The sequence below is a fragment of the Mus musculus genome, chromosome 14 (genome assembly GCF_000001635.26).
Source record: "Mus musculus strain C57BL/6J chromosome 14, GRCm38.p6 C57BL/6J".
In the NCBI taxonomy this organism is placed as follows: domain Eukaryota; kingdom Metazoa; phylum Chordata; class Mammalia; order Rodentia; family Muridae; genus Mus; species Mus musculus.
The window spans coordinates 65,356,721-65,384,170 of NC_000080.6; the positions used below are offsets into that span (position 1 = coordinate 65,356,721).

A 27,450-nucleotide genomic window follows, 5' to 3' on the forward strand; every position below is an offset into this window, starting at 1 on the left:
AAGACTTGAGAGGAGGGACTGACTATACAGAAGCATTTGGGGACAACTGGAACAAGAACAGAAAGCCATGCATGGACTGCATATGTCCCTTTAATCATAAAGTGTACATTTCCAATCCATATCTTCATGTTAAGGGAAGGCTTTGTGTATTAAATAAAGTCACCGATGTGATGCCCTATAACACTTTATTCTTATCTGGAAACAGAACTTTTTCCTGAGGTTGAGAATTAAAAGGGAGAAGCAGTCTTGGGTGAACTACACCCTGGGCAGGCTGATCCTAGAGCAGGTAAGGCAGGCATTTGAAACTAGTTAATTCATCCATGTGGGGCTGTCTTGTGCACAGCAGGATATTGGTGGAATACTTAGCCTTCAGCAGCTTAAATGACAGTGAGAAATCACCCTCCCAACACCAGTAAAAATATATCTAGATATTTTAAGGACAAATTAATATTATTAGGGATAAAAAAAATCACCCCTAGTTGAGAATCATCTCCTGTAGGAATTTTGATTCCAGTTGGATAATTTTATTTCAACAAATAGTTGAGGGCAGAAAAAAGGACATACTATTTTTTTAAAATGTATTTATTGTGTATGTACAGGGCTGGAGTTGATTCCCTCCGCTATGTTGTGCATGTTGGGGCTCTAACTTGTGACATCAGACTTGGTCACAAGCAGTGTTACCCACGAGCCCTCTTGCCAGTTCCCAGGACATATTGTTTTTCATTTGCCGTGAGCTAGGCACTATCTCTAGTTACACTGCTTTGTTTTATAGATCAAGAAGCTGATGTGTTTAGGGCTGAACCTGCTAAAGATGCCAATGCTAACTCAGCTCTTAAAATGGGATGTGATTCCCAAGCTCTACTAACACTCCACGGCCTCCTAGAAACACAGGAAGTCCAAAATTGGAGGTGAACTGCAACTTCGAAGTATTTTAAAACTTTTTTTTTGAGAAGGGAGGGGCTATTACTCTTTTACTCATTAAATTTGATTGTAAACACACACACACACACACACTCACACACACTTAGACATTCGCACACACCCCTCTCCACTGTCCTTGGCCTTATCTAGAAAAAACACAGAACTACACAATGGAACCGCTTCGATTCTCCCTGTTACAAATTATCCAAAAGCCAGAGCCTAACGGTGCCAAAAAGCAACCGGTATTGTTTACACAAGGGCTGAAGGCTAATAGTTAACTTTCTCCTATTTAATTCCAGAAACAGTAAACATCGCCTCGCGCTACAACTACAAACGAATAAAAGTCATAAAACTGGAGAAGAACACTCTTGGTCCAAAGCGAAATGGAAAGGTTGGGTTTTCAAGCGCTTCCGCCCTCGCGCGCCGCCTCCCGCTACCCGGCCTCGGGTCCCTGTCGCCCTCGCCAAGCTCCTGTCCCTGGCGCCTAGAGCTTCTGGCTTCCTTTCCCGCCCTGGGGCGCGCTGGAAAAACAACAGCCAGAAACTTTGGTTGGGTTTGCAGTTCAGTTGGGGGGGGGGTCGGGGGGGGAGTCAAAAAAAAAAAAAAGGAGGCGCGGGGGTAGCAGATACGCTAGTTCGGTTCCGGGTGGTGCTGAACGCTCGGATTTCGGGGTGGGGGCTGGGGAAGTGGGTCACAACTCGGTCAGGTTCAAGTGCGCATGTGTGAGAGGAGTCGCTCCAGCACTTATTGAGCGCCCACTGTGTACCGCCAAGCAGGGTGTGTGGAGCGCGCGCGCGCACGTCCGGGGCTGGGGCTGGGGGCGCGCGAGTCGTGCGCGCGCGTGGCCGGGGGTGTGTCCCTGCGTCTGGCTGGCTCGCGGGCGGACTGGCTGCGAGCGGCTCGGCGCGCTCCCTTCCCGGGCGGGGGAATCCGGGCCGGGTTGTGGCCGCGGCCGCGTACGTGAGCGCAGTGTCCCGGAGAGGGAGGGCAGGCCGGCCAGGTGGGCGCGAAGGCGGCGGCGCGGGAGGCGGCGCAGTGCAGGGGCCGCGCCGGTGGCGGGCAGGGCCGCGGCCGCTGCAGGGAGCCGAGCTGTCTGGGTCAGTGGCCGGCCGAGGTGAGCTGCGCGCGGGACCTCGCATGGGTTGCAGCCCGGGTTTGGGGCCGACAGCCAGGGGTGGGTGGGAGACCCGGGAGGCTCGCGCGGCCCGGGCAGGACCGGGGCTGCTGCGGCGCTGGCGGGGTGACTGGGTGGGGGTGGCCGCTCTCCCTCTCACGCGTCGCCTTGTTTATGTCGCGGGTCCTACGGCCCGATCTCCCTCCCAACTTTGAGTGGTGGCCGGGAGTGGCCTCGCGGGGCCACACTGACCTGTTAACCTGCTCCCTTTCCGGCTGAGCCGTCAGCCCTGCGCTATGCGCGCCCCTGCCCTCTCCATAACCAGAGAGTGCCGTGCTGCGGGACTGGCCTCGCGACACACCCTCTCTCAACCCCCTTCTTGCGGCCCCTTTCGCCGCCCCCTTGGCTCTAAGCCTTCCGGGCTCACCCCGGGTCCCTCCCGGGCCGTGGCACTGTGGGCCTCTGGAGTGGCCCATGGGGGCCTGCAAAGGGAGTTTGTCATGGGCAAACAATTCCAAGGCTTCCTGCCTGGGAGTTAAGGCTCTGCACCTTCACTTTAGGGCCCTCTTGGAGATCTAAAGAGACCCACCTGCCAGCAATCTTGCAGGAGCCCTGTTTTCCATCCCTCCCTTTCCTGTGGTTCTGGAGGACTTCCACCAGGCATGGGTTCCCATGATGCCAGGCCATGGCACAGGGGCTATCTATAGTTCTTCACTGCTTTCTGCAAGATCCCTTAACAGAATGGTGTAAAGTGGAGCAGTTTGTTTCAAACTGAGCAATCAACAGGTATTGTAGCCTGAGGACATCCTTCTAAGGGGGGTTGTGTAAATAGAGGTTCTTGCTTTGGAAGGGTGAAACACAAGGAAATTGGTTAGCCCACAGGTACCTCTGAGAAGCCACTCTGCCCTCTTCCCACTGCCAAGCTTTCTGGATGATGTCTCTGAAAGCTATGAGAGAGAAATGATTTGAGAGCTCAAATGCAAATGAACGTGCAAGGGCTGCAAAGTTACTGTGCAGGCTCAGGCACAGGAGGCATGGGAGATAAAGGTGGGGAAGGGAATACGGAACTCAGTTTGAAATAATTTCCACCTGTGGATAATTCCCTGGCAAGACTCAGTCAGAAGGAGGAGTTCACAGGTGACAAGTTTACAAAAGGATGTCCAAGGGCTTGCTTGTCTTGGTGAGAAAGGCAATAGAAGACTCATAGATAACACCCGTCGGGGCTTGTAATCTCTTGGAGGACATAGAAAGACTTGAGCATGTGAAATATGACTCCAGATGGGGCACAGTTAGTTGTCACAATGCCAGGTGCAGAACTGGGTGCTGTTGGAGGTCACAGGGAGGGAGGGAGCTATGGACTGGAATTACCAGGCCTGGGCTATGTGTCCTTGAAAGATGGGATTTATGAAAATGGGATACAAAGTGGAGATGAATATGGGTTTCTCTAGAGTCCAGGAGATGGCCTTGGCCCTCCTGGAATGTTTCCTGAACAGTAAGAGATAGAGAGAGGAATAGTGGCTGAGATTGTGAAAGTCCTAGAAAGTCAGACTGAGAATTGGACTTTTATCCAGGGTGGACTGGGAAGACAGTAGACCAGGGGATGAGGTAACAAGGATATTGGTAAAGAGTTTTGAATCTGATGTTAGGAGACAGACCAGTGAAGTAGCCTGTTGCACTTTTGGAGTGCTGTGGGTTTGGACTTGGTTTTACTGGAAGACACTGCTGTTGAAGTAATCTGTTGACGGGGTGGGTGAAGGGAAGAAATGAATAGGAATTAATTCCTGGAGGAAGCTGATCACACACCAGGGCCTGGAGCTGCTGTAGTTGTTAACCGGACTCTAAAATGTGTGTTTTGCAGAGAAGATGATTGCCACTTGGGCCCTAGAGAGGTCTCTTTTGTTTTATCTGGAAGTAGGTATGTTGGTGTTAGTAACTGTGGCTCTGATAGGTTATGCCCTGGAGCAGAGTGTATGGAGACCCGTCAGGGAACCCAGGGAACAAGCTCGCAGTTGTTTTGGTTGTAGGAGCAGCAGAGAATCCATGCAGGACTGAGGGTCTGACCTGCAGGGCTTCTGTTTTGACCTTTTACTGGACACTGTCTGGATTTGGCCCTGGATGTGGAGGAGCAATGCCGGGGAGTGGGCTTCTAGGGAAATGAGGCCATTTATTGTAAGCAGGGGTGGGGGTGGAGGGAAGTGGGGTGGGCTTTGCTGGAGGAGAATGTTAGACTCTGCTGCGTGCTGAACTTTACTCTTTACCGAGATGTAAGTCTCCTGCACTGTTTGTGCAGAGAGGGATGAACAGCAAGACCAGTTAAAGGAAGACAGGAATTTAGGACCTTTTGTGTGGGTCTGGTTTATCCCAGTCCCATCCAGTAACCCTGTCTCAGGATTCTGGTGAGAAGGCATAGAAGGGAGCCGGCACTCTTTTGAATTTTTTTTCCTGTCCACTGGAGTCTGCTCTCTTTTGCAAGAGTGACTTAGGGTGATTTGCTGAACAAATCCCCCAAGTGTCAGCGTGCAACATCTGAATTTGAAGAATAAGGTTACAGAAGGTTGTGGCATGAGCTGGGATTTTCGTTTCAGCTGCTTACTTCTCTGAGATGCAGAATCAGTGAATTGAGGGGGAGAGGAGCTTGAGGGATGGGACTGGAGGCCGTAAGGGCCATGTTCTCTCCTCCTTTCTCCTGTTCTTTCCTTTGGTTCCTTCCTCTTTTCTACCTTCCTCTCCTTTTCTCTTCTTCCCTTGTCGTCCTCCCCTTCTTTTCCCTTTCCTCTTCTCCCTTTCTTTTCCTTCTTTCTCTTCAGTCCTTCTTGCTCTGTAACCCAGGAGCCTTGAATTCACAGCAATCCTCCTGCCTTGGCAGGCCTGAGCCGTCACAGGCATTTTTTCCTGACAGTAACAGTTGTACAGAACAGACACGAGTGAATTCTTTGGCTCATTGTAGGGCAGTGCTTGTATGCAGTTGTGACCGTGACTGTGCTCTAAGGTAAGAAAGTTGAGAGCGGACAAGATGGCTCAGTGGGCATCGGGGCTGGCCGTTGAGACAGATGATCTGACTTTGATTCTCAGAATTCACATGGTGGAAGGAGAGAACCAACTCCTCTAAGTGCAGACACACACACATACACACACATGCACACACACACACACACACATGCACACACACACACACACATGCACACATACACAGACACATGCACATACACCCACATGTACAACACCCACTCATAATCTCTAAAAGTAAAACAATGAGAGGAAATTTACACCATGGCTTTATATACCTAATAGTGTATGTAAAACTCTATTTCAGTTTGTGAAGTCTTACCTCTGTTCTTGGTGAAATCTTGGACTTTTTTTTTTATTATCTGTCCTGTTGCTTCTGTTTCCCACCAAGTTGATCCAACCACTCTCTAGTGGATCATAATCCACTCACAGTTTGAGACGCACTGGGAGGCTTTCCACATTCTTGAACTAGTTATGAAGCTGCCTGTGTGCAGACCTACACCTCCCAGGGCTGAAGGTAGCTGGAAGCCCAACAAAGAGGTGGGGGTTTATGGTCTATTTGGAGAGATAAGATATATCCTGTTGAAGGGGCAAGGCAGAGTGTTAAATGCCACGATGAAGTGGGCAGAGGAGGGCGGCCCAGTGGTGTGTGCTGATGGGCCTGGGAGTAACCAAGTCTCGGAGGAGGTTTGGGGCACCTCAGAGCTGTGTGGGAAAGACATGGAATTAGTAAGTGAGGGCTGGGGCGAGGCATGGATACCAGGGTTGTGTGTGCGAGGAAACAGAGATTTTGTGAAAGAGGAGGACTGGAAAGGTGGTTTGGGGACATGTGTAGTATAGGGCGTATGCACTTGTCAGTGACTTATAGGTTAGACAACACCAAACTTCCAAAGGTTTTCTTTTTCCTTTCTTTTCTCCTCTTCTCTTCTCTTCTCTTCTCTTCTCTTCTCTTCTCTTCTCTTCTCTTCTCTTCTCTTCCTGTCTCTGTCTCTGTCTCTGTCTCTGTCTCTGTCTCTGTCTCGTTGTTATATAGGTACACTGTAGTTGTCTTTAGACACTCCAGAAGAGGGCAGGCATCAGATCTCATTACAGATGGTTGTGAGCCACCATGTGGTTGCTGGGATTTGAACTCAGGACCTCTGGAAGAACAGTCAGTGCTCTTAACCGCTGAGCCATCTCTCCAGCTCTCTTTCTTTTCTTTTTTCTTTCTTCCTTCTTTTTCTTTATCTTTTCTTTTCTTTTCTTTTTTTTTTTGAGACAGCTTCACTCTGTATCTCTGGCTAGCCTGTAGACCAGGATGGTCTCCCACTCACAGAGATCTGTCTGCCTGCCTGCCTCTGCCTCCATAGTGCTAGGATTAAAGGTGTGCATCACCACACCTGAGCACCACAGTTAGAAAAAATAAAATAAAATTGGAGCACTTCAGAAAAACCTCTGGATTTGGGGCTTTGAGGAGTCAAACATGGCAGCTCTCCCAGGTTGAGGGATGTGTGCCTGCTGAGTACAAAAGACAGGCGTCATAGTCCCCTGTTGGCATGGTCTTAGTGTTCCCTGGTGCTTTGAAGTGGTCTTTGCATTCTTTGCATATATAGGCATTTGGCTTTGGGACCTCAGGTTTCAAGACCTTAAATGCCAAGGCCAGGAGCTTGGGATCTGTGTCACAAGCGTTGGCTAGCCACTGGAAGATTCTGAAAGAGCATGACGTGGAATCTGCTGGGATATTTGTGTGCAGTGAATTTGTGTTATGCCAGTCAGAGGCTGTTGCTTCTGAGGAGGAAGGAGCCTGGGGATACTTTATTTGATCAGAACTATGTATTTTTAGATTTATTTTTATGTGTGAGTGTTTTGTCTGTCTGTATGTGTGTATACCACATGTGTAGTGCGAATGACAGCCTGAAGATGTCCCATCTCCTAGAATGGAGTTAGGACTGTGAATTTCCATGTGGCTCCTGGGATTGGAACCTGGGTCCTCTGTAAGAGTGGTCTTAACCATTGAGCCATCTTTACAGCCCCAGAATGTTTTTTTTTCTTTTTTCTTCTTTAAAATTTTTCTTTTTCTTTCTCTTTTCTTTCTTTTTTCTCTTTCCTTTTCCCATTTTCTTTTTCTTTTTTCTTTTTTGAGACAGGGTTTCTTTCTCTGTTTAGCTCTGGCTGTCTTGGAACCCAGTCTATAGAACACAAACATACTGACCTTGAATTCACAGAACTCTGCCTGTCTCTACCTCCCCAAGAGTTGGGACCAAAGGTGTTTGTCACCACCGCCTGACCGGAATGGTATTTTTTAAAGCCAACTTCTACTGGATAAGTCAGACTGTCACTTGTTTCTAGGGATGCCAGGGTCTCGCCAGCATCTTTACTGTAGGTTTCTGGCTCTCATGCTTAGGTGACTCCAGGCATATTGTTGAAGGGCGATGATAACCTGGTGAGATGTTGAGGCAGGACTATCAAACGCCATGAGGCAGTGGCTTCTCAGGGCCTGTGTCTCCTGTGAGACAGTTCTGAGGGAGGAGTAAGAAGGGTCAAGCCATGTTTCTCTGATTTCTTTACCCCTGGAATGGCTCCACGATTCAGAGAGGTTGCAGAACAGTTGGTTCAAGTCTAGGTGGTAAATATGGAAATGACTCCAGATAAACTAGTCTGATTTGGCGACCAGCTGACGTGAATAAATTGAGGTTTTTGTAGTCTAGAACATTCTAGTGTACTCTGAAGAATCCATAGTCACCTGTGATTCTGAGAGGCCTTCCCACATGAGCTACAGTGAGAGGGGCTGGTGAATAGTCAGTTACCCCATTCTTGTTTTTGTATAGGTAGGATAAAATTAAATTATTTAAAAAAATTAGTTTTGATAGCATAAAAAAAAAAAACAAAGAAGTTGGAAGCTAGGCTTGGTGGCTCATAGGCCTAGCACTTTGGAAGGGGGAGGGGGGATTGTAAATTTGAGGCCAGCCTGGGCTACATAGATTTTTTTTCTTTGAAGTTTAACTGTATTCTGTTTGTTTTTAAAATGTGTCTGTAGGATGCAGGAGTAGCTAGAAGTGAGCTGAATTCTATTAAACTAAATCCATTTTCTGTTTTATATGATGACTGGGGGTTAGCCAGCTATATTACATTTTGGCTTTAGTAAACCTTTTTTTTTTTAAAGATTTATTTATTTTATGTATATGAGTCCACTGTTGCTGTCTTCAGACACACCAGAAGAGGGCACCAGAGACCCATTACAGATGGTTGTGAGCCACCATGTGGTTGCTGGGAATTGAACTCAGGATCTTTGGAAGAGCAGTCAGTGCTCTTAACCGCAGAGCCATCTCTTCAGCCCCAGTAAACTTTTTTTTTTAAAGCTATTTTCATTTTTTAAATCAGCTTACAATGTATTAAATACCATTGTGCCTTTTTTGAACAAGGTGTGGCTTGCTCATTTTGTGGCTCCCCTTCCCCGATCTCCTCACCCCAGCTACACCCTTCCTCCCTGTGGATCCTCTTGAGGCCCCGAGATTATTCTCCTCTTTCATATCCCATGTGCCCTCTTGCCTCTGCCTCTGCTTCTTCCCTCATTCTCCAATATGTTTAGACTCAATTAGTAAAGTTTTTTAACACCCCTCCCATCCAGACAGGGTTTCTCTGTGTAGTCCAGGCTGTCCTCGAACTCACACTGTAGATCAGGCTGGCCTCGAACTCACAGAGCTCCATCTGCTGCTGTCTCCCGAGTGCTGGGACTAAAGTTGTGTGAGCAGCTGTATTTAACTATTTAAAAAGCAAGCAAGCAAACAAACAAACAAACAAAACCAACACACACACAGTTGTTCATATTAAACCATAGGTGGTAAAGTGTGGTGGGCTTCGTGGTGGTATTAATTAATTTAATTTGACAATTATAAGCAAGAACTTAATTATTGGCTCCACCTCGGCCTTGAGGGAGGTCTGAAAGCAAAAGCTGTGTGCTGCGGCCGCTGCTGCTGGTTGGTTCGTCATTTTCCCGGCGTTGGGGGTGTCGATGTTTATCCAGTTTAAGAGTCACAGAAGTGGAAGGGTTTGCTTATTTTACAGTAAACCAAGGTTCAGAGTCCTTGAGAATGAGGATGGTGAGTTAGAAAGAAATTCAGTAATGCATGAATGTCTAGGGCGACTTGAAACATTTTAAACATAGAGGTAAAGACACTTGCTCCAACACGGCAAGTGTGACCTCTGAGCTCATGTAAAGGTGGAAGGTTCTCTGACCTCCATGCACAGGCCACCACACACGTGCCTGACCTACCATCATGCGCATATGGTATAATAAATACTACTTAGAAAATTAAAACAAAATGTTTTGAGATGTTTATGCATTGTGATCTGAAGTTACTCTTCTGAGACCATATCTAAAATGTAGATAGTGTTTTACACAGAGATTACTTACCCAGAAATTGGATAATATATACTGAAAAATTATCTCATTATATAGCCCGAGATGGCCTGAGGTTCTTACCAGCCCTCCTGCCTCCACTTCCTGAGCAGTGGGGTTACAGGCGTGTGTAACCGTAAATGAGTTCTGGTGGACGCGTCTTATAAAGATGGACTACTACAAGGTTATGAAAAGTAACATTTAGGAATTGTTTAAAAAATAACTGAGACGATGTTTCTGCCCAAGGGTTTATTCATAAGATGAACTCAAATGTTTAGTAAAAAGCAGTGGTCGAGGACAGGGGACGTGATGTGCTCTTGACACTAATCCGACACACACTGATTCTGCCTCGACACACACACGGCCTCTGAAGCCGACGGGCTTCCAGGCCTCTCACTGCAGACACTGGATGAGCAGACCGCAGTTCAGCAATTAGAAGGGTTTCCAGTTGGCAAGTTGTCCAACAGTGGACATGACTGCCTGTGTGCTAGTGAGCTTCCCATTGTTGGGTGCATTCAGGTTGGATCTAAGCTATCAATCAGGGATGTTTAGAAAAGAGAGAAGGAAGTCAAGGTGCTCTCTAGAGTCTGTTTTGGTTTTCAGTGATTCAGTGACTTGTCACGGTGGAACAATGACATGGAATGATGGTTCTACCTCTTGAATCAATATCACAACATAAGTTTCAATTCTGTTTATTCAGTACTGGGGATGGAACCTGGACCTCACACAAAGACAAGCACAGGGTTCCTGTCCCAGCCTGGTTCTAGCCTTTGTGAGATGGGTTGGGACTTGTTTTGTGATTGTTATAATTGAATTCGGTCCTCAAGAAAGGTAAGGAAGTGGGGCAGATGGCAGGTCATAATGAACACTCTGCTATGTTGATTTGCTTTGTTTTTTTTTTTTTTTTTTTTGAGTATGTGTGGTCTGTGTATGTATGACTACATGTATATGGTCATGTGTGCGTGTGAGCATGGACGTAGAGGCCAGATGTGGCTATCAGGTGTCTTCTCGGCTGTTCTCCATGTTAGCTAGTTGTTGAGGCAGGGTCTCTTACAGGACATAGAGCTCACTGACTCGTCTGGCTATTCTAGCTCATGAGTTTGCAGTAGGGATCCTCTGTCTCTCCCTCCTGAGTGTTAGAATTACAAGTGTCAGCCAGTTTGCTCAGATTTTATGGGGGTCTGAACCCCTGCCTCAAGTTCTTTTATTTTTAGACAAGGTCTCATGTAGCCTTGGCTAACATGGTGCTCTCTATGTGGACTAGGCTGGTCTTGAACTCACAGCTGTGATCTTGCCTCGGTCTTAGAAGTACAGGTCTGAGCCACACCACCAGTCTGGATGTTTGGGGTGACTTTTGCTGTTTTGGTATTGCTTGGATGGCCTTGCATCGGGCTAACCCCAGCTCCTTAGAGACGGCTTTGGTTGAGTTTGTCTTCCAGGACTATCACAAGCTGATTTCTGACTCGATGCGATTCACGCTCCGATTTTGGCATTTGAAGAACCGACATTTGACAAGAAGCGCTCTGATCATATGGATGAGGTGATTCGGGAGCCCAGCAACTCAAGGAGTGGTTCTTGGGACACTCGGAAAGTGGTTGTGTAGAACTGAAACAAGATATTTGTACGCTTGTTTGTTTTTGACACAGGGTCTTAGTATGTGTTTTTTGATGGACTTGAACTTATGACCCTCCTGTGTCTGTCTTCTGAGTTCTAGGATTACAGGAGTAGAATGACTGCTGAACCCGGCCGAGATTATAGATGTGACTGGTTAAGTCTGGCTTTTGCTCACGTGGGATGATGGGCCAGCTCCCCTTTATTTCCATGTTGTTTATGCTTTGCATGGTGTCTGTACTTGTCTAGATGCTGGAAATCGGTTCTTTGGTCCGCCTGTTGTAGTTAATGGAGAAGAGTTAGGCTAACATGTAATTCTTTGTGTGTGATGTTGAGGATGGAACCTAAGGCCTTATACCTGCTAGATAAGGGCTGAACCAGTAAGCAACATTTGTAGTGTGTGTGTGTGTGTGTGTGTGTGTGTGTGTGTGTGTGTGTGTGTGTAAAGGGCAACCTCAGGTGTTATCCAGTTTTTTTGTTTTTTTTTAAAACAGGGTTTCACTGCTCTGAAACTTGCCAGAGATCTGCCTGTCTACAAGTGCAGTATGTGTGGCATCTATATCTATCTATCTATCTATCTATCTATCTATCTATCTATCTATCTATCTATCTATCTATGGATCTTGCCTTTGTTGGAGACAGAGTATGTAGTAGTTCAAGTCAGCCAGAGACACCTCACTTTGTCTCTCAGCCTGCCTTTGAACACCCCATCTTCCTGCTTCAGCTTCTCAATGCTGGGCTTACACGGATAGATAGCCACATCCAGATACTTTTTCTTTTTTTTTTTAAATTAAAAAAGCAAACTGGGAAGAACCAGCAGTTCTCAGTTTTTTATTTTGTTCTCTGAGTACTGGGAAGTCATAAAACTTGGTTAAAAACAGCCAGCCAGTGGCTAAATGTAGGCAGTAATAAAACCTTTTCTCTTCTCCCACCCCCCTCTTTTCTGAGACAAGGTTTCTCTGTGTAGCCCTGGCTATCCTGGAACTCGGCTGGCCTGGAGCTCTCGCCAGAGAGAGTTCTGCCTCGCCCTCCCAAGTGCTCGGATAAAAGGAGTTTGCAGCCATCACTGGGCTTGGGCTTTTTTTTTTTTTTTTTAAAGCTTTATTTGTTTTAACGTGTATGAGATTTGCCTGAATGTATGTCTGTGCACCATGTGTGTGCACCATGTGTGTGCCTCATGCCTGAGGTAGCCAGGAGGGAGTATCAGCACCCAGGGTGCTGGAGTTACAGGATTGTTTTTTGAGCCACTAGGTGGGTTCTGAGAACCTGAGTCCTACGAATGCACACGTGATTGTGACCAATGAGCCAGCTCTCTAGCCCCTTGTCACCTGTTTTTATGTAACTGGCACTAAGCAGGGTGTGCTCCTTACATGGTATAGCAGAGGTTTCTAGTGTCTAGTAGCTCCCGTGGCTTAGCTGTGTTTGAGATTTTATTTATTTTTTAAAAAAGATTGGTGCCTCTCCACAGAGCTCTGGCTGTCCTGAAACTCACAATGTAGACCAGGCTGGCCTCAAATTCAGAGATCCATTTAACTCTGCCTCTTGAGTGGGGTTAAAGATGAGTACCACCACTCCTTTTTTTTTTTTTTTAAGGCATAATTTAAATACAGGTAAAATTTTAGATTTTTGTGCTCTTTAATGAGTTTTGACAGAGACAATGGGTGTGTGTAAATAACACTGTCTGGGGCTGAGGCTGTTGTCACTGGGGTGTGATTTCCTAGCCTGCATCAGGCCCTGGATTGGATCCTCTTCCTGTATAACTAGGTGGCCCCCGCTGTACTGTTTTTTTCTTATGGTTCTTCCTCTTCAGTAGCCCAAGGGATCTAGATTGAGTCCCAGCTGGAAAAGTCAGAGGAAGCATGATGGGGCAGGAACTGTCTTACCGCTGCATGCGTGCGTGCGGGCCGTGTGCCTAGGGTGTGTTTTAGCTTGTCGATTTGGAGCCCTGCAGTATGGGTTAGAACTGGAATGGCTCCAAGAAGAGGTCCCTTTGGATTACCAAAGTCCCCATGACATACCCCCCCCCCAACTGACATAAAATTTAACCATCTGCAGAGTTTCCACAGAGTTAACTTGAGTTGTGCTTGGGAGATTGAAATAAGATCCGTGTTGCAAAACGAGCTGCTGGCTTGAAGCACACACAGTCTGTGCACTGCTGAGTTTGCAGCCTGCTGGCAGGCAGGGGCCAGATTCCAGTGGAAATCACTCTAAACTAAACACATTGTTAAAATGTATCGAGCGGGGTCTCAAACTCTTCTTTAAAAAAAAAATTAAATGAGTGAGAGTTTTATTGCATAAATAATATACAGACATACCCTCTATAGGGGAAGAAAAATGCAGAATTTAAGCAGGCAAAACAAAACAACAAAAAAGGCTTTCTTGACAACCACTTCTATTCCTAGTCCTCCCCCCCTCCCCCCAGAGGTTAACCACTGTCCTAGGGTTGTTGATATTCTTCGGATGCTTTGCATATTTATAGCTGGGTCTCTGGGACTTAAGAGTTAAGGACACTGTACTGCATGTGGGTTTACCTTACTAGGGTATCTTGTCAGTTTGTGTGTGAAGTCGCCTCAATCTTATTTTCTCCTTAGATTTAGAAGGCTGAACAATTGTTTCATTCTTTTCTAATTGATGGACACAGGAGTTACCGCTCATCTTTTTCTGTTCCAAATGCCCTTAGAGAAAACATTGTTGGAGCCTTTGCAGCTCTTGGGAGGGAAGCTTCTCTTGGGTGGGTACTGGGGAAGAGGAGTTCTTGGGTAGCAGGGTAAGGATCGTACATCTTGATGAAGACACGGGCTAGGGGGCACTTCTGAATTTAGGTTAGCATGGACAGAAGGATGCCTGCATTGTACTCTGAGAGCAGAATTTAGAGCTTGCTAGGCGTGTGTGTTCTCTGGATCTCACCCGCCATGCTGGCCAAGTGCGGGTAGGTGAGAAAGGTTGGTGTTTAAGAAAGCTGATATCTGGGCCCATGCCCAGAGGACTTCGGTATGTTGATAGTGCCTGTGTGAAGAAGAGTTACAGGGTGGATGAGCAGTGAGGTGGACCCAGAATGGGCAGTTCTCAGCTCTTCACTCTCATTGGAGGCTAGACTCACCTGTGGGTCTTCTCGAGCTCTTCAGAATACCAAGCATGGTTTCACTGCTCAAGCTGGGTGAGGCACTAATGGTGTATGTTAGAGAAAGAAGCTGTATGTCTTTCTCCTGTTTGCACTTGCAGCCATGGGTGCCTGCTTTTTGCACAACTCCTAGATGGCACCAACGCTAATGGATGGAGCCAAAGTAGTAATGGAGAGTAATGACCACACTCCTGGTCCAGGGCTGTCTGTGTGCTGACATGACCGATTGCCCATACAGAAGGTAGAGCCCTTTATGGTTTTCGTGCTTTCCTGGGTGTTGGCTTCAGATCCCTCTGTAGGCAGTGAAGGAAGTTTATATTCTGACCCTAGGACACTAGGGCCGTTTGTCCAAGCCTAGAAGTGCATTCCAGTTTCTACATGGGGTGGGGGGCTCAGGGGCTCCCCTTCTGCTCCCCCACAGGTGTTTGTCAAGGCTACCCCTTTTCTGTCCTTTCAGGATTTGATGTCCAGACCAGCACACCCCCTACCTTTCTCCCACTTGGCAGGTTTCCCCAGAGCCTTCTTGGCTTTGACCTTTTAGCTTGCCCTGTCCACCACATAGCACAGAGATTTGCAGTTTGTCCCTGTTTCAGGGGACTGACCATTGTCCCAGGGTGGAAGTTTTCTAACTTTATAGGATTGTGCCCTCCTTTCTTTCCTTCCTGATTTTTTAAGTTAGTTATGTTTTTTATTTGCAGTGTGTTGGGCAGGATGACTGTCTTTATAAAAAAGATTTATTGGGGCAGAGGGTGGTGGGCTGGAGAGAGAGTTCAGCAGTTAAAGGCACTGGCTGCTCTTCCAGGGGATCTGGGTTCAATTCCCAGCACATACTTGGCAGCTTAGTGCTGTCTACAACTCCTGTTCCAGGGGACCCTACACCCTCACACAGACATACATTCAATTAGATCACAAGTGTACATAAAATAAAAATAAATATATTAAAAAGAAAAGATTTATTTATGTGTATGTGTTTTCCAAGTGTGAGCATGTGTCCATGGAAGACAGAGGGATTGTCTCCTCTAAGGCTTCGAGCTGGAGTTCCAGGCAGTCATGAGATACCCCAGGTGGGTGCTGGGAACTGAACTTTGGTTCTCTGGAAGACCAGCTGAGCCATCATTCCAGCCCCTGAATGCCTTTTTGCTTTGTTTTGAGATGAGATCTCTCTATGTGAGCCAAAGCCATCCTTAACGTCTTGGTCTTTCTGCTCAGCCTCCCCCATGCTGAGATTACAGGTGTGCGCCCTAATAAATGCCATTTTGCTTTTGGCCTTTGTGCCTACAGTAGGATGGCATTCTGGTCCATACAGATGTACATGTCCTAGTCTGGGAGCATTACTGTATTACACTGGCAAGATTCTGAGGTTTTTTTTTTTGTTTTGTTTTTGTTTTTGTTTTTTCGAGACAGGGTTTCTCTGTGTAGTCCTGGCTGTCCTGGAACTCACTCTAGACCAGGCTGGCCTTAAACTCAGAAATTGACCTGCCTCTGCCTCCCAAGTGCTGGGATTAAAGGCGTTCGCCACCACGCCTGCCTGAGATTCTGATGATGTTGTTGTTTTGGTGCCTTCCACTGTCCTTATCAATGGTAAATTCTGTTTTCTTCTTTTAAATGTTAGTGATTATTTATTGTGTGTGTAGGGGATTTGGGGGGGGGGGACATGTGTGCCACGTTGCATTAAGTAGAGGTCAGTGGACGGCTTATAGGAGTTAATTCTCTCACTGTGTGAGTCCTTAGGCATCAAACTCACTTTGTCTGGCAAGTGCCTGCTGAGCCTCCTCACCAGCCAGTATTATAATTTAGTGTTTTCCCTACTAGAGTGCCACCCTATAGTCTGCCTATAAATTTGACTCTCACCACCACCTATAGTTTAATTATTATTTGGTCCCTGTACTTAGAATTGAGTTTAGGGCTTTGTGTATGCTAGCCAAGTACTGTATCACAAACCGGATACAGCCTTACTCAGCCACATCTCTTTTGTTAGAAGTCTCTTTTGGGGAGATGTTACAAGCATGAAGACCTGAGTTTGAATCTCCAGAACCCACATATATCAGGAACACACTTCAGTACAGTACAGTATAGATAGGACAGTAGGTATGGTGCACGCTTTGGTCATACCAGTGCTTCTCTGGTGAACTGGCAGGGGTACCAGGAAACTCCCTCAAGCTTGTGGGCCAGCTACCCTGGTGTTTGTAGGGCACCAGCAAACAACACAGTGGAAGGCGAAGAGTAACACCCACACTGTCCTCCAACCTTCACATGTGCCCTGTACCTACTCTGCACAGGCGACAACATGCACGCGCACGCGCGCACACACACACACACACACACACACACACACCCTGCCTCTTTATTTTATTCTTGTACTACCCAACTCATTGCTCCATATGATATATTAAACAATTTTTTTCTTTCTGATTTAAAGATCCCTGTTTTCTTTATTTTTAATTGACCAGCAAATTTATACCTATTTATAGGTGTTGGCTGTGTGTGTGTGTGTATTTTTAATTGACCAGCAAATTTATACCTATTTATAGGTGTTGGCTGTGTGTGTGTGTGTGTGTGTGAGAGAGAGAGAGAGAGAGAGAGAGAGAAAGAGAGAGAGAGAGAGAGACATTCATTGCATAGCTGAGCTCTGTACTTGACACGCATTTCCTCATTATCTTCTCTCTCAGGCCTGGGGAATCAGATTGTTTAGGAAGAAGAGTTTTGAGACTGCAAAAATCAAGGCACCCCCTCCGTGTGTGTGTGTGTGTGTGTGTGTGTGTGTGTGTGTGTGTGTGTGCTTGTGTCTGTCTTTGTGGAGACCAAGGTTGGGAGCCTTGATTGCTCTCAATTGTATTCCTCTTGTCAATCTCACAACTGAACCTAGAGCGATCTGGCTGATAATCCAGCTAGCCAGCTTACTCTGTGGGACCCTCTAGCTCTGCTTCTAATTGCTGGATTTAGAAGTGGGCTGCCATGTCTGGCTAGTGTTTACATGGGTTCTAGGAATCCAGATTTTGATCCCTACAGCTCTTTATTCATTGAACTATTTCCCCAGCCGGGAAGTGGTGGCACACACCTTTAGTCCCAGCACTCAGGATGCAGGAGCAGGAGGCTTTCCGAGTTTGAGTCTAGCTGGCCTACAGAGTGAGTGCCAGGACAGCCAGGGCTATGTAGAGAAACCTTGTCTTGAAAAACTGTGTGTGAGTGTGTGCGCGTGCGTGTTTTACCATGTCACAGGTGTAGTAACCAAGGCATAACAAAGCAGCCTTATTTTTTTTCCTGAAGGTCACAAAGTCGAGCAGTGAGCTCATTTGCTGCCGGGGCTGATATGTGCCTTCTCCTCTGGTGGCCCTGCTGTTGGGGGAAGCCCCATCCTGGATCACTGCCCCAGGGCCCCTTTCCCCTTTCCTGCCACAACCACCCATGCCACTTTGACCTCGCTGTGAGTTAAGATCTTTAACAAGAAACCTCAGGAGTCATCCCGCCTAGGCAGCCTGGCCTCTGCTCATTTGTGAGTGACCATCTTGGCTGTCCTGAGAGTTCAGGCCTCTTGGAATCAGATCATCTGAACTCCCAGCTGAGAGCTGTCATTTCTGTGTCTGTGGTTCTGGAAAATTGCTCAAACTCACTGGGGCTCAGTTTGCTTATCTGGGAAATGGGGATGGCCAGGGCACATATCTTGTGAATTATCTAGGAGGATTAAATGAAGTACAAATTTCGAACTGCACATCGAGTTACTGGAGCTTGGGTAGCTGAATCAGCAAAGCTATTGGACTGGTCCTGAACATAGCCTCTGAAAGACTGTGGTTTGTGTGTCAAGTTTCCTATTCCGTGCTTGTCTGTTGATGTTGTAACCAACCGTTCTAATGAAGTAGCCATGAGCACCTGTGCTCTTAGGTCATAGGTGTGTGTGTGTGCGCGCGCCTGTGCCTCTACTCTGGGCAGGGTTGGAACCATCCTTGTCTTCTTCCTCCACTTAGCATTGTCTTCAGGACCTAGGCCCTGACACAGCCGTGTCAGCAGATGGCTAGGGTCTGGGGCTTTGCTCAGTGGTACTGCTGGCCCCAGGTTTCTGGTGAGTCAGTGCTCAAGTGCGTCCTAGCGCCAGTGTGGGCCGGATCTGCTCCACGAGGCTGGCCAGGCCACACCCCGGGGAAGTTTGGCAGTCAGCCTTGAACACCCTGGGCAGGGCCCCAAGACAGATGTAGGCACAGGGGAGTGAGCAGGGGAGCAGACCGTGGCTGAAGAGAGGTGACAGGCGCCTGGTCATGTGGGAGACAGACATTCCCTCTCTCTGGACTCCCTAAATGTCTAGGCTTGCATTGAGTATGCACTGAGGACTGACCCCAGGGGGTTTGCTGGCCAGGAGGCCTCTAAGAGCAAGAGGTTGGATTTCTTTTCCCCTAGCTTGCTGAAGTCAGCTTGGTTGGGATTCCAGTTAATTAGTGGCTCACCCATGGTAGGCTTCTGGATTCCCTTGAGAGTAAGTAGTTGTATTTCAGGTTCTGGTCGGGTACCCCGGTGCAATGCCAGTTCCTAGATGGCTGTTGGTGGACAGTGGCTGTGCAGAGCTCAGAGTCACTTGCTATGTTATTTAGCACGGGCCTCACGGCCATGAGAGGAACATGGTCCTTCTGGATTTGGCGCAGTGTGCAGGCATTGGCTCAGTGAGGCAGATGCAGTCTCACCCTCACAGGTGAGGTGCGGAGCTTCGGACTTGAAGGTGGTGGTTGCTGGTGGCTTCTGGAGTGGACACTGATTCCTGAGGGGTACTTAGTTAGTGCCTTGATCTCCACCCTCCCTGTTGAGTGTCTGTGCAGGCACAGTATTCCTTGCATGTGCGCACACTGTTTGTCATTGTTAGTTGTAAGTCTCACACTCCAGCCTGGTGCCTGAATCGCCGGCACATTTGCTGGCACCCGGAGCCTGGTTCTCCGCCACAGGGAAGGTGCAGGGCTGCCGGGTGACCTATTGATTTCAGCCAGGAGCGTCGCCAGGTACTTTGCCTCTTCCGCCAAGCCCTCTGCTTGTTTATTTGGCCTTGTCAGGGAATGTGGTAATGTCAGGGAGTGACGTCTGAACCCTGCAGCCTCCTCTTCCAAGTGGGCTCACCGTCAGCAGCCATTCTGTTCATTTGGCATCACCAGGGTCTGAGGTTAATCCGTTCAAATGGTGACCACGTTCTAAAGGGCACTTGCTCTAAGCACTTCTTTGGAAAAAGAAGAAAGAAAAAAGAATTATATCCTATGCTCTGCTTCTCTTCAAGGAGGAAAATGTCACCTGCTCTCCTTTCGCCAGAGGCCCCTTCTTTCCTGGGTCACCCTTCCTACCCCTCAATTCCTGGAGAAGGGAGAACCAAACCCAGGAGGAGCCACCAAGACTGTAAATGTTCCCCCACCGGGTTCCTAAGGTGATCTTGGGCAAATGAGTGGCTTTCTTAAGGGACCCTGCTTTCTCCACGGCAAAAAGGGGTACAACTGTCCCTCCAAATTAAAAATGATCTTTCATTCACTTACTGTGTGCCTGTGCCTGTACCTCGCATGTGCGTGTGGAGTTCGGCCAGAACACAGCCTAGTCTGCAGGAGGTGGTTCTAGTCTTCTACCATGTGAGACCCAGGGATGTGGTTCAGGTCCCTGGGCTTGGTGACAGGCACCTTTTCCCCTGAGCCATCCTCCATGTTTTATTGGGTTACTGGGGTAGGAAAGAACAGCAGCCCCCAAATTGTCTGTTAAATTGAGAGTAGACAGGGAACCACCTGAGTGTTTGCCCTTTGAGCTCCAGCACCAGGCTCCGAAGCTTGCCGGGAAAAGCCACAGAGCTGCCAGCTGTCTGGGGCCTGTCTCCCCGGGGAGACTCTGCTCCTAGTCCCCTCCCCTGAGACCTGCCTGGCTCTGGGGAGAGTGCCAAGTCAGCACTCCTTTATCTCCCTGTCTCCTCCGGGGAGGAGTTTGAGCCCAGTTTCAGTCAGGTTTAACCATAACATTCCCTCTCTGTTATGTATGTATTTACTTTCTGCTGGTTGAAACAGGATCTTCTTACTGTGTTGTCTAGGCTGTTCTCCCCTGCTTCAGCCTCCTCAGGACTATAGGGATTGCACCTATACATGTATTACCTGCTTTTTGCCCGTTCTTTTCCTCTGTGTGTGTGTGTGTGTGTGTGTGTGTGTGTGTGTGTGTGTGTGTGTGTTCAGAGCTAGGGGTTGAACCCAGAGCTTTGGTGCATGCTATTTCAATGCTGGCTCCCCCCCCTCCTTTTCATCTTTTAAAAACTTTGAAACTGAGTCTCACTAAGTCCCCAGGCTTGCCTTGAACTTACTGTGTAGCTTAGTCGGGCCTTGAACTTGGAATCCTCTTGCCTCAACTTCCCGGTTAGCTGGGATCACAACCCTGCCTGCACTATAAGGCCTGCCTCTTATGAAATCAGTCTTAGAGCAGAGTTTGAGTGCTGTCTAAGGCCCTGCCTTGGGCGGGAGAGATGGCTCAGTGGATAAGGACACTTGTTGCTCTTGCAGAGATCCTGGGTTCTGTTTTCAGTCTCCATATGTTGGCTCGCGTCTATCTGGGACGCCAGTTCTAGGTGATCAGATATTGTCTGCGGACCTCTGTGGGAGCCAGGCACGGACATGGTACACATATAAAACACTCAGACACATTAAAATATGTCTAACAACCAAAAAAACTGCTTTACTTTTTCTAAAAATGTGTATGAGTGTTTTGCCTATACGCATGTATGTTTATACATGTGTGCAATACCCACAGAGGCCATAAGAAGGCACAAGAACCCTTGGAATTGGGGTTGTGAGCTGCCATGTGGGTGCTGGGAATTGAACCTGGGTCCTCTGCAAGAGCAGCAAATGCCCTTAACAGCAGGGTCCTCTTTCCAGCCTTCTGCCTTGCTTTGATGTCTACCTTCACGTCAGGGGAAGCAGCAGGTCCTTTTTAGAACTATTTTTTTGTTTCATTTGCAATTTTATTTGTTTTATGTGTATGAGTGTTTTGCCTGTATCACTTGCATGCAGTGCTCAAGGAGGCCTGCAGAGGGCATCAAATCCCCTAGAACTGGAATTATAGATGGTCGTGCATTGCCATGTGGGTTCTGGGAACTCCACAGGATCCTCTGCTGGAAGCAAGTACTCTTAACCACTGAGCCATTTTTCCCGGCCCCAAACTATTCTTGAATCTGGGCCCTGAGAAGATTTGATTGAAATAACAAACCTTGAGTGACAAGCAAAGTATGACAGTCTGCAAAAGGCTCTGTAGTCCCAGCGCTGCTGGTTGAATATTCTTCAGCAGAGGCTTCTGGGAAGAGAAGCTTATCAGTTATTCCACCCTGCCCCCAAACTGGGAACATCTGCAGAAATCCGTGTCTGAACCCCGAGTCATCTGTTTCATAGTCACATACCTTAAACATAATTTTACCATTTCTCGCTCACTGTGCATGTTTATGTATGTATGTATGTATGTATGTATGTATGAATGCTTACATGTATGTATGTGTCATGTGCATAACTAGTGGCCTCTGAGGTCAGGAGGGTGGTTGGATCTCCTGGACCTGTTGGTTGTGAGCTGCCACGTGGGTGCTGGGAGCTGAGTGAATGAATCCTGATCTTATGTGAGAGACTGCTCTTAACTGCCAGGTGGTCTCTGGAGCTCCTTGCACGTTATTTTTAACATGCCCGTGTTTTCACATGTAGTCACGTGTGGAATTTTCAATGTTATGACACTATACACGAGCTCTTGGTGTTTGAGGTTTTCAGATGAGAGCCCTTCCTGGGTGCTAGGCTCTGTGCTGATCACTGTCTTGTTCTAGAGAGTCAAGCCAGCAGGACAGTTAGGAACAAAGGGTGCTGTGTTTCTGTGAGAACTGGGAGGAGGGGCGGAATGGGGCGGTGCGGGGCGGGGCGGGGCGCCTGTTGCTGGGGAGAGCTGTGAACTCCTTCCTTTCCCTCAGCAGCACTGAACCGCCTCTGTCACCCCGTTGAATGCCAGCTGGGCCATGAGACCCACGGGCATATTTGCTGATCAGATTCATTTGTTATTTGCTGGAAACCGGATCGGATGACCTGCTGCTCTGGCCCATCGCTGGAGTATGAAAATGGCTCTGTTACTTGAGATCATTATTCTTCCCTTCCATGATCCTGTTACATCTGTTACTCACAACAGTAAGAGGCCCCATGCTCCATTACCGGATGTTGTGGAGAGGGGTCCAGCCCTGATTCTTGATTGGCTGATTTTTATTTAAATGTCACTTTTTTTTTTAAACCTTTAGAAAAATACAATAGTTAGAATGCCCCAAGAATTCAAACTTTACTATCTGGACAGCTGATTTGCAATTTTAAAAATTCTATGTTATTTATTTAAGTTTTGGGTGTGGGTGTGCATGTCACAGTACATGTATCTAGGTCAACAGTTTGCAGGACTTAGTTCTTTCTTTCTTTCTACCAAGTGTGTCAGACGCAGGTTGTCACTCACTCACCAGCCTGAGGCCAGTGGATTTAGAAATACCAAGTAGACCGCTAATAGATGTGCAGTGCTGTGCATCTCAAGAGTATGGTATGAAACTCTTAAATGTATATGCTCCCATTCTATAGGAGTTGGGGAGATAGCTAGGAAGCGCTCTCTGTACAGGTACGAAGAGCTGTGCCCAAGTCCCTCCAACTCAGTGAAACAGTGTGGTAGCTCAAATCTGTTCCCCCAGCTTCTACAACAAGATAGAGTGAAAGAGCAGCAGGGTGAGCGTCCCTAGCCTAGGGTACACGGGTGGGTGGTGAGGACAGACGCCTGAGGTTGCCCTCCTACCCACACATGTCCCCAGAATGTGCACACACACCAAAGAGCTGGATGGATGGCTGAGATCAGAGGCTTTGGGTTAACCCTCACTGGGATTTCGTTGTCGTCATCGTCGTCGTCTTCTTCTTCTTGATTTATTTTTATTTCTAATTATGTGTGTGTGTGACTGGGTGTGTGCACGTGAGTGCAGTTGTCCAAAGAGAGAGCAGAACAATGCCGTCAGAGCTCCCATGAGTGACATAGGTGCTGGGAATCAAACTTGAGTCTTCTGTAAGACAGTTCATTCTATGAACTGCTAAGTCCTTTTTCCAGCCCCCTTACTGGGGTTTCTAACTTAAACCAGGTGGGGTTTTCTCCTGTCTCTGGGGAGAAAAAAACCCAAGTAGGTTAAGTTTTGTTGCTGTTGGTTTTTTGTTTTGTTTTGTTTTTCCCTCAAAGGCTGAGAACCACCAGCTAATGGGGATGGGATGTGACAAAGTGCAAATGGCGGCCTGTGAACCACAATGGTTATATGAATGTATTTGCTCATAATCACTGTCAACACACAGGTGTACACTGCACCTATCAGCCGAGATACTTGCTAGTCATGTGTGGAAAGAGATGCTGGTGGAGATCTGCTGGAAACAGGAGACACGGTTTCCTGACAAACTTCTGTCTTCTGGTTGAATTTAGAAAATAACATTGAAAAGAAATTCAAGTTAAAACATTAAAGATTTAAAGGAAAAAAAAAAAAAGAAACCTGGTAGTTCTCCAGTAAAAGATGAGGACGGTACCCAGGATATTAAGTACTAAAAACTCAGGCTACTGTGTATGCGCTGGGTGTGAGATCTCTGTAAAGACACGAAAACAGGGGTTTAATAGGAGCCTCTTGTCTTCATTTCAACCCTCATCATCAACTTGGTGAACGTCAGGGCTTTTGCAGTTAGAAACCTCGCTGTAAACCTCACCTCCTCAACTCTGACACAAGTCCCATGCGTTGTGTAATAAGCCGCTGGCTTCTGACCTGTGTCCTGGAAGTGCTGCTGGGTGATGTCATGGCATGCCGCAATGCCCCTGGGTGGTGAGAGGCACAGCCGTCAGATGCAGCTCTGTGCACTTGCAGACGTGTGCTGAGAGAAAGAGAGAGAGAGAGAGAGAGAGAGAGAGAGAGAGAGAGAGAGAGGCCGTTGTCCAGTAGCCATCATGTGATGAATGGCAGTTTGTGATTCTGGACCATCGAGTTTGTTTTACTGTTCTGTCAGGTTCAGTTAGGTAACGGAGAGCAGATGTCTGCATTAAAGGCCATTAGCACATCAGGATGCGTTTGCTGAGGCTGGTCGTTGACCAAAGCACATAAGCGATCCCTTTCCTATGGACAGCATTTGGGACTCCAGATGCCCCTTAGGACGTTCTGAGACCACTTTATGAGTTTATGACCCATCAAGGGATCTGTAAGTGGAGAACGTAAAACCGGAAAGGCAGCGTTTAGCTACATGCTGAAATCCAGTCCTCGTTACTTTACAATACAGGTTTCCTAATTTTCTCTGCTGCCACAGAAAAGAGTCACGTGGCAAATTAGAAGGCTGGCTGGTTCTGGAACCATGAGTATTTCTCAAGAAAGCTTCCTGGTGGGGGAAGAGGGTCCTGAAAGAGGCCAGCTGGAGGGTGCGTGCATACTAGGAGGCAGGGTGAGACCCGCCATGCCAATTGACCAGCTAGCACTTCCAAAATAGGTGTGACTTTGCTCCTCTACCCATCTTTCCGGCCAACTTCTGTCATTATTGCCCCATTACTTCTGAATCCTGAAAGCATAATGTGTGTTTTTGAGTGGATTTTTGGAGAAAGTAGCCAGCCTGTGGAAGCAGGCCAGGAGCAGAGTTGCCTATTTGCGCAGATCTCTCTGGCTTCTGGAAGGTACAGGCTTACCAACCAACAGAAGAGCATTCTTTAAAAAGAAGACAGGCTTCCAAAAACAGCGTCAGAGTTTGTTGCCCAAACATCTCAGGTTCTTTCTGAAGACTGGGAACCAAGGTTTGGAAACACCGCCGGCTTCATTTTCAGTACTAGAAACCCCAAACTTCCGGCTCAGCAAAGCTCCTGGGTTTCTTTTGGGGGAAGGGAGGGCAAGCAAAGGACTGCTGGTTTCTCTGTATTAGTACTGCCACCTGTTGTCAGTCAGTGACATTACACGTTAGCTTTCTTTTGCTCTGTGCTCCTTTTTTTCCTGTGCCTGTTCTTGAACCTAGGGCCTCTCTTACACCAGGGACACTCTACACTGGGTCACACAGCCTGACCGGTGGCTGCAGTTTAAAAGCCATTTATCTGGGGCACCTTTTATTTTTAATTTGTAGTCACAAAGTTCTCAGAGTGTGAAGGCACCAGCCACCTAACTTGGAGATTCTGCATGCCATATTCTTGCTTTGTTTCTTGGGGACTCCTGATCAAGCTGCCAGTATATCAGATTACAGACTTTGAGCAGAGAACTGGCTTTTCCTTTCTCCCCTCCCTCCCCTCCCTTCCCCTCCCTTCCCTTCCCCCTTCCCACCACTCCATTTGTTAATTCATTCTTTTGTTCTTTTTGAGACTGGCTTTCTGTGTAGCCCTGGCTGTCCTGGAACTCAGACCAGGCAGGCCTTGAACGCAGAGATCCGTCTGCCTCTGCCTGCAGAGAGCTGGGCTCAAAGGAGTGCTCCACCATCGCCTGGCTGCCTCTTTCTTATTATCCTTTTGCTGTTATTGTTTTGCTTTTTCTTTTTTATTATATTTTTAAAATTTAAAACAGATTTGAACAGATCGAATTGAAATGTTTCGATCATATTCTTCAGTCCATCCAGTCCATCCAGATCTTCTCCCCTCCCCTCCCTATCCAATTTTAAGTTCTTTCTCAAAGCAAACAAAAACAAACAAAAATCCAACACAACAACACCCCCCACCCACCCAACACCAAGAAGACAAAATAAAGCAACACCCAACAGAAAGAAAAAACACAAAACTTCAACAACAGCAACAACAACAAAAAGTAGCAAAAAAGCCTCGTGCAGTTATGTTGCTACTCCTGGACGTGAGGCCTGCCCTGGAGGGGTTGACACACCCAGTGCCATTCCTTCGGGGAAGATTGATGTCCCTCTCCCGCAGGCGCAAGGATCAGTTCTATTGACCACCTTTACCCAGGTGGCTAGCTTTTCATTCATCGTGTGTTTATCCATTTAAGAAAGCATGACAAAGCCTGGCACAGGCCTTAACCCCATCTCTCGGGAGGCAGGTAGATCTTTGCTAGTTCAAGGCCAGCCTGGTCTGCAAAGCAAGCTCTAGGACAGCCAGGGCTACACAGAGAAACCCTGTTTCAAAATACATCCCCTCCCCCCCACCTCGGGGGCCCCCCAAAGTGTAAGATAAAACACGAGCTATCACATGGAAGTTGGACAGGACAAACCAACATAAGGAAAAGAGCCCAAGAGAAGACACAGCAACCGGAGAGCCTCTTGTTTGCACATTCAGGGACATCATGAAAACACTATGTATGGGCTTTGCTCCTGTTGATTTACAGGGCCTTGTTCTCTGGGTGTTCCCATCCCCTCTGGCTCACACTCTCTCCACTTCTTTTATAGCTATCTTTTCCGTCTTGGTTGCTAGTAGAACTTGCTTGGCTAGTTGGGGAAAGAAGGGGGGGTATGGGGGAGGGTTGAGTCTGTGACATGGGACCCAGACAAATCAGCCCTGAGGTACTTTTGGACTAGGGCAGACAGTAAAGGCTTATAGAACAGCTCAAAGACATTTGATGCTGACAAGTGTTTAAAGGGTACTTAGGGCTAGGAGATGCCGTTTGCCACAGTTGATTATTTGTGTGGGTATGGAGGTCAGAGAGTAACTTTCAGGAGTCAGATTTGTCATGGGGTTGTCAGGCTTGGTGGGAAGTGACTTTACCTACTGAGTTATCTCTATGGCCCGAACAGCATTCTGGTTATGAATTGGGGAAGGAAGGGGGGTGGCAGGAGGGGAGAGGGAAGAGGAGGAGAGGAGGAGGAGGAATGTGCTGGAATACTCTTTTTGTTGTTGTTGTTGTTGTTGTTGTTGTTTTCCAAGATAGAGTTTCTCTTTGTAACATTGGCTGTCCTGGAACTCACTCTGGAGACCACCAGGCTGGCCTTAATCTCAGAGATCCTCCTGCCTCTGTCTCCCTAATACTGAGGAACTAAAGGCATGCACCACCACTGCCCACCTTTAGGATACTTTTTGAGATATTTAGTCTGTGAACAATTAGCCTGATGGTGTTCTGGGCTGGGGAAGCAGCAACTGGAATCAGGTCCCGAAAGCCCTGTTGGCTTTATTGCCCACCCCAGCCCAGCCTCACCACACCTGGAATGTGCCCTATGCACATTCAGCTTAACAGACAGTCCTGGGGCAGCAGAGACCCAGAGGAGTGGAGAGGCACGTGATAGGGGGGGGGGGGTTAGGGTGGGGTGGGGTGGGTGGGGTGGGAACAGACGGACAGTGTGCTTGGCAGAGGCTGTTTTTCCCTCTTCTATTTAATGATTTATTGTTTTTACT

At 47.5% G+C, this 27,450-nt stretch overlaps 1 protein-coding gene across 2 annotated transcripts in view; it reads left to right on the top strand.

Annotated features, from left to right (window-relative positions):
- Nucleotides 1-1,955: 1,955 nt before the first annotated feature.
- Zfp395 (zinc finger protein 395) overlaps nucleotides 1,956-27,450 on the top strand; it is a 40,255-nt gene continuing 14,760 nt past the window's right edge. The window contains exon 1 of one of the 2 annotated variants that reach the window (NM_199029.2): nucleotides 1,956-2,035. The gene's annotated coding sequence lies outside the window, so the exon portion shown is untranslated. The remainder of the gene's footprint in view (nucleotides 2,036-27,450) is intronic. The other variant, XM_011245097.2, reaches the window with a different exon arrangement.